Source organism: Lepidochelys kempii, chromosome 9 (assembly GCF_965140265.1).
Source record: "Lepidochelys kempii isolate rLepKem1 chromosome 9, rLepKem1.hap2, whole genome shotgun sequence".
NCBI lineage: Eukaryota > Metazoa > Chordata > Testudines > Cheloniidae > Lepidochelys > Lepidochelys kempii.
This window is the reverse complement of record NC_133264.1, coordinates 6,883,104-6,890,957: the sequence shown is the minus strand read 5'-3', so window position 1 is coordinate 6,890,957 and position 7,854 is coordinate 6,883,104. Positions and strand designations below refer to the sequence as shown.

The 7,854-nt window shown below is 44.0% G+C and overlaps 1 protein-coding gene across 1 annotated transcript in view; it reads left to right on the top strand.

Annotated features, from left to right (window-relative positions):
- Nucleotides 1-7,854, top strand: part of PDE6D (phosphodiesterase 6D) — a 62,070-nt gene that overhangs the window by 1,638 nt on the left and 52,578 nt on the right. The gene's annotated exons all lie outside the window — the stretch shown is intronic.

The following is a 7,854-nucleotide window of genomic DNA, read 5'->3' as shown; positions in this document are numbered from 1 at the left end:
AATGATGACAGTCAGCCCTGACCTCCTGCTTTGCACAGCAGCATTGAAACCTCCACTCCCATCCTCTCATTAATTGCTGCACAGTCAGAGGGAAAAGAAAACACAGTGGGTCACACAAAGCTAAAAACACTGGAGGGGCCAGGGGATGAATTGCAATGAGACAAGACATCTTCATCCTTCACAGGCAGGATGAGAACTATAAGTCAAATTATCTGCTGGCAAAAGCAGGTGTAACTCTTTTGAAGTTATTGGAGTTGTGCTTGCTTAGGCTGGCAGTGAATTTAATTGGGTGAGTTCACAGAACCCAATTTCTCTCTGTCTCAGGAAGAATGAATGAGGGTTACAGAATATACAACTCCCAAGAGACTAACAGAGCATTTTTCATTTGAGAGTGGAGGTTGACTTCACAACAAACTACTGTACTTTAACGGGACAGGCATTTACCTAGACAATTGATCTCCTGTTACAGGGCTGACCTTAGGCACAATGTAGTAGGCATGTAATCACTTGGGCACCTATGTTTAGACGGACAAGTACTGATCTGGCATGGCATGGGCCAGTTTAGTTTCTGCACTGTAAGACTGCAGAGGGAAGTTAACTCATAGCCCAATCCCTGCTCTGGCAGCTTGGGGCCCTAAAAATTATAAAACTTACCCTGTTCTCATTTCAGATAATCTCTCAGTTAACCAAACTGTGGGATGGATAAAATAGCAGCTACTCTGCTGGACAGCGTGCCAATGAAAATTCAAGTTGCTGCATATCTTTTCTGGCACACGACTTCATATTACACGAGCCTGTCTCTGCATTTATGACAGGTCATTGAAATATTCTCTGTCACTCTCCCAGAGTAGGATTCTTGCATTTTTCAATAACCTTGTCCAGGGTTGAGCAGACAGGCAGAGCCAAGTCACGGTACAAAGAAAAAGCACTTGTCAAATCAAAATTTTGGTACAGGACTATTTTTAGGCTACCAGTCTAGCACCATCCCTTAATTCACCAAATCATTAGTACTAGAAGAGAACTGACAGTCATCCAGTCCATCTCCTGCATCATGGCACGACAGTGATGGGAAATTAAATATTCAGTTTTCACTAATTTTGTGTGCCTCAGTTTCTGTGTGGCAGACCTGAGGAATATTGTGCCTAATGTTCAGAGGTGTTCAGGACTCACAACTTCTACTGAAATCCTGAGAACCTATGAAAATCAGACACAAGGGCCCAATCAAATGGGAATTAGGTGCTTTATTATCTTTAAACCAAGGTATCTCAGAAATGGGCATCCAGAAATTGAGGCACACAGAACTAATGAAAACTTCTGAAAATTGTGTCCTTATTTTTTCCTAAAGTAACTGCACTGGTTGATGGTGGAGGAGAGGCAGGAACAACAATGGTCAGAATAAGAGATGGAGAATCTGAACTCTAGGTTTGTTTTCCTCATCTGCCAAAGACTCACTGTGTGACAATAGGAGAGTCATTTCACTTCTCTGTGCTTGTTTCCTGATCTGTAAAATGGAGATAGTAACAATTTCATACTTCACAAAAATCTGGGTCTCCTACCTCAGGAAATGAGTAATTTTCACTGAAGTCAGTGGGAATTACTCATACCCTCTGGTTGGAAAATAAGGCCCCTAAAGGTATTACAAAGCTTAACTAATACATGTTTGTAACACACTTTGAGATCCTCAGATGAAAGATGCTCGAGGGGAGGCAAAGGACTTAATATATCTTAGCCTTGGAATATCTCTGATGAGTGAAATTCTGTGCTTATATGACCCCAAACACCCTCTTATTTGGGTGTTCTTTAGCAGCAGTGTTTTGGACAGAATAAGGATGTTGAAGCAAGAGAAGAGAAGGTTACAATAATTAAGATGACAGATCACTAAAGTGTGGACAAGGGTTATAGCAGTGGGATCAATAATGAATGTGTGGAGCTAGGTGATAGTAAAGAGGGGAAAGTGTGATACCAGCCTGTTTAATTTCACTGGTCTGCCTGAGGGATTGGGAATAAATTTCCAAGAACCAGACAGCAATTGAATTTCAAGATCATGCTTTTAGCCAATTGTCCTTCCCCTGACACTTTCCTCTTTGCAACTCAAGCAGCTCTTTTGTTCTCAAGCCCTTTTTTGTAGACAACTGGAGACTGACAAGTTTGAGTTTATGCTCTGGTCCCAGGATGGGAGTAGGAGGAGATGGGGAGTGGATGGTGGGAAGGCAGGACTAATGAAACAAACTGACTAATCATGTGGGGAGTCAGCAAACCCCAGGTGAGGATTTACAGTACGGAGTTGCAAATAATACATAGAATGTTTTACTTGCTGTGTTCTTATAAACTAAGCAGGACGGAGCCAGGGCGTAGTAGCACCTCAGACCAGCAATTCTCTGAGGCCCCAGCACACCACAGAACGTGAGGTCTCATTAAAAACAAATGATGTTTCTAACCCTTGTAGTTGCAAAGAAAACCTTGGGAATGTGAAACAGCATGGCACCATCTCAGGGTCTCTGCACTGCAAAATGAACTTTATCAAGGGATTCCATTTTAGAGGAACCTAGCTGTGTTTTGTTTGTTCCCTAATACAGTGGTGTGATAGTTTGGGGAACTTGTCTATGCTACATATGAATCCCATTTGATATTATGGACTCTATGTCTAACTATAGTTTTCTGTAAAAAGAAAAGGAGGACTTGTGGCACCTTAGAGACTAACCCATTTATTTGAGCATAAGCATAAATTGGTTAGTCTCTAAGGTGCCACAAGTCCTCCTTTTCTTTTTGCGAATACAGACTAACACGGCTGTTACTCTGAAACCTATAGTTTTCTGTGTGGATTGATTCTTCCATTTGATGTTTGCAGTATTGTAGCTTCCCAGGACCTTAGAGAGAGAAGGGGGGTGAGGCAATATCTTGGTCCAATTAAAGATATTACTTCACCCACCTTGTCTCTTCTGTTTTATGGCAGAAAACAATGTCTGAGGAACTGAAACAGGGCCATCAACGATTGACTAGTGTTTCCTGGGCAGGACAGTGGAGGCTATTAGCCAAGCTACTGACTGTTAATGGCCAGCAATCTCACAGAAGGTGGGAGAACGGAAAAACCCCAAAGGTAGGATAGAAGGAGCACAAAGTGTTGGAAATTGGTTTTAAAAAGAAATACTGTCTAGCAAACGGGGGTGCACCATTGCAGAACTAAAAGACCGAGCAGGATGTGTGGTAGCAGGAGTTTGGACCCCTGAAGGACACTGACCACGATCCAAAGGGTTCTCAGGAGCAATGAGGAAATTGAAGGAGGACTTACATGTACATATCTATTGTTTTTCATAAGTCTGTAACTCGCTTGTACTTTTCTATGAGTTAAGTGTGCATGTTTAAGAAGTTCCTTTGTAAAGCATGGGGGTTCCTTGCTTTAGCTGTCATGTGGTCCCTGAAGGGTTAAACTGTAAATTGGCGTGCCCACAAGGGCATAGCTCTGGAGACAGCTAGCATAAACTACTGGAGAGACTGGAGGGGGTTCAGCACTGGTTTTGGGGCCTAAGGCAACTGAACCACAGGGTCCCACATCCCAGAGAAGAGGTACCAGAGCGGGAGTCTGCACCTCAGGGGTGTGCCTGAGAGGCCAGATTTATGGACAGTGTATGGATGCTGCTCAGACCCAATTGGCTTGGAAGCACACAAGATCCAAAGGTTGGGTCCAGTACAGAAGCCTGGTGACTGTCCACAACGGGGAACCAGCCAGGGCTGTAACAAATGGTGTAGGGCCACAAGGAAAATATGATTATGTCTCATCTGCACCGTGAGATACAGCCACCTTTTAACCATATCATAAGTAGGTCCCACAACACAATTTATTTTTCACTGTACTGAGTCTGCAGACAGACTGAAACAATAGCACTAGGAGAGGAGTGAACAGCCCTCTTTGTCTTAAGGGTATTGATTCGGAAACCTAATGCTGGAAATATACATGGTAACATTAATTCCTAGTTATTTGCCATGGATTATTTTTTGTAAACACATGGCACCTACTCTGGGATTGTGGGTGGAGCCTTAGGACAAAGGCTGAATAGGATAGCATCACTTCCTCCCAAGCTGACCCTATACACATCAGTCCGGATGGCCTCTTGACTGGACTTGAGTCCTGACATTGCCTGCCCCAGCTTCAAATCAACGTGGCTGGATGAATCTGAATGTGGAGAAATAGCTTAGCAAAGCTCCAATTTTAAAAAAATATACAAAAATGTCCAGCTGTCTCTTTCCCCTTTTAAACCGACTCTGCTATTACAGCCCTTTGCCTCCGCCCATGCTGCTGTCTGCATCAAGCAAATCACGAGTTTACTCTTTTAATCCATTTATCTTTTAATGTCAGCATTATCCTTTAACTCACATCATCTCCTCCCCTCGCAGCGCTGCAGCTGGGGTCCTCTTTAGACAGTGGATAATTCACCTTGTTTCCCATCAATGCCTGGCAAAGAGCCTGTTTGTAAATCTGTAGTAATGTCACCAGTCAGTTGGGCAATGGGGCCACAGAGACCTGGGGGAAAAGTTCTAGAACGTGTATGGCAGTTGGACAGTTGCTCAGTCAGCAGCCCGTTAACCAGGTCGTGGAGCCATCACACCAAACTGTGTGAGGGCCTGATCTAAAGCCTATTAAAATCAATGACAAGACACGCTTCTCTTTGAACCTCTCTACTGGCTGCCCAGTTTCCACTGCATCAAGTTCAAGCTTCTAGGCCTCACATTCAAGGATCTTCACCACACTGCCTTTCGCTGCTCATCTGCCCTTGTCTCTGGTTGTGTCATGCCCGTATCCTGTCTGCTAAGCCAATGAACCCAGCTTCAGCCCCTCATTTGTATGCTTCTCCTGCCACCATCTTTGCCTCTTATTCCCTGCTTCCCCTTTATACATGGAACACACTTATTGAGCTGGTCCCTTTTCCTCCTTAAGACCTATTTCCCTCCACCTTTTGTAAATTGCTCAACTTCTGAGATTGAGAGCTCTTGGGGAAGAACCTGTGACGTATTAAATGTGTGGATAGGGTCTAGAATATAGTGGGCCACTACGATCATCCAAATAATAAATAATAATATGGAGTCATGGTTTAGGCTTTGTAAATCCACGAGGGTGAAAACGTGATTCCCTAACATGGCTGTAACAAGTTTTTATAGTCCATAAAGGCAAGAAAAAAAATTGTCGTGTCATGCTGGGGCCAACTGTTTTTGCAATTGTTTCAACATGGTTATTTCTGTAGTCTAGTTGGGGCCTTGGACTGTGTCTGCTCTAAAGAACAGAATGGTTGGTAATTGAACCAGGCAGATAGCATCAGGGAAGTACTAATGGTGCATTGTGGCCACACTAATTGTGCTGTTTCGGTTGCAGTTTTGTTCTATGTCCACACTTGCACTGCTCTGAGGTAGAGCCGTGCATGGGACTATTTTTTTTAATCCTGCTCCCATCCCACCCCGCAATACCCGCTCCCACTCCTGCATTGTTTCTTGCATTTGTATCCCGCTCTCACCTGCAAAAACCGTAGATCCCACAAATCCCGCGAGAGACAGATTGTCACATGCTACTAACCCCTCCCACCACAAAAATGTATGAACAGAATTCAGACACAATTTTTACCACTAAAAGAATAAAACAAATCTTGCTTAAACCTTGTAAAAATACTTTAACTCTTGTTATAATAGACATCAAATCTCTTTCTATCCCTCACTTAAATTTAAGTATAAAAGCTTATTTAAAAAAAAAAGACAAACTTGTTTTACATTGCTGAAATTCTATTCATGACAAACAGACGAGAGACTTAGGGTTTTCCCGAAGTCTGTTTTCTTTGCCTACCCAATCCCTCCTGCTATAAAGTACATTTTACCCATTCCTGCTTTTATGGCAGTGGGTCCTGTGGGACCTGCGGGATTCCAGTCCCACTGCAGGGCTCTACTTTCAGGGTACTCATCCCACAGTTCCCAGCATTCCTCCCTGACACAGTGCCTTATGGAAGATTTTTAATGGCCTTCTGGGAGCCTCATAGCATTGTGGAGAAAGAGGTCAGACTCCCAAAATTTCTTGGGAAGCTTCCATAATTTTCCAGGGATGAACCTCAATTCCAAGCCTTTTTTAAAAAAATGGTGGCCAGGTAGGACACACAGCTCTCACTTCTTGTGTGGAAAGAAAGGTTTCTGATGGCGCTTTCAAAGAGCAGTCAAGAGGTGGCTGAGGCAGACGAGGTGAGGCACTTGAGGGTGCTCCAGCATTATTTGGGGAGATCCAGAGACCCTGACTAGGGCCCTCACACTTGTCATGACAATGGTCATCCATCCACCCGTCCTGGAGTAGCCAGATCTATGTAAAAAGAAAAGGAGTACTTGTGGCATCTTAGAGACTAACCAATTTATTTGAGCTTGAGCTTTTGTGAGCTACAGCTCACTTCATCGGATGCGTACCGTGGAAACTGCAGCAGTTTATAAAGTATATATAAAGTCTGCTGCAGTTTCCACGGTACGCATCCGATGAAGTGAGCTGTAGCTCACGAAAGCTCATGCTCAAATAAATTGGTTAGTCTCTAAGGTGCCACAAGTACTCCTTTTCTTTTTGCGAATACAGACTAACACGGCTGTTACTCTGAAACCTGTCAGATCTATGTAGTATTTGCAGATCATTTTCTACCCATGGTACAGCACTTTTGGGTGAAGACAGTGACCAGACACTAGTGGAACTGAGTGGCTCTTCGCAGTTGGGATGAGCAGCAAAGACAGTATTACTTCAGAAGGAGGAAAGAGGCTTTTCTGTTGTGCCAGGCTAGCCCCAACACTGGCAGCACTAAGCCAGGATCATAAGAGCTCCAATCACCATAGAACAGAGAATAGCAATTGCCCAGTGGAAGCTGGCTACCCCAAGTAATTTTTGGTTACTTTGGTGTCAGTCTGCGTTTGGGAAGCACATGGTGGATGTTGATGTTGAGGAGGAGTCAGGGGTGGTTTTACTCCAATCGGTACTAATGTGCCAGAGATAATTGAGTGATTAGACAATTGAGATTCCAGCAGGTTTCAATGGAACTCATGTGCCCATTCTCTGTTCACACTCCGGCAAGCCCAGCAATTCATTTACAGAAAGATGTATTACTCAGTAGTGAAGCAAGTCCCTAGCTATCCATATAGAGTGCCCCAGCCAAGTATTTACCAGAACTCTGGACCTTCCAAGAGCAGTCACTGGGGGGGGGGCTCTTTTTCTACCAAACAAAATGGCCATTAATGGTGTCTCCATCTCCACTGCGTTGCTGGGTGACCCCCTGCACACCCACTTTTCCCATAACTCATGTAACCATTCCCTGATTACACAAACCTGGAGAAACACCAATTCAGCTATACCCTCAAGAGATGCAGGATTGCGGTAGAGGGTGCTTTTGGGAGACTGAAAGGAAGCTGGAACCCTCTGCTGACCTGCCATAAAGGTGGCTGTGTAGCAATAATATGTGCCTGCTGTATTTTGCTTAATATTCGCAAAAGCAAAGATGAAGTCTTTCAATGCAAAGTAGATTGAGAAGACAGTGGGGCTTCCAACAACCTATATGCAGCTGGACAGACAAGCTGTTGCACCCAATGCTGTTATTTATGCTAGTGCAACCAAGGGATTTTGAGAGGAGAGGTGCCGCAGGACATCTCTCATTCTCCAAGTGATGGCTCCATGCATGCCACAGTTCTTTATGCCAGAAGTGACCTCAAGGTCTCTAGACTTCACTGTCAAAGACAATGATTCTTTTGTGCTTCCATTGTGGCTAAAAGGCTAGGACAGCCTCAGCATCCCTGCACATAAAGGACTCGACCTGTGAACTTTGGGATTTGGCTGGAAAATATATGGGCCTCAATTCT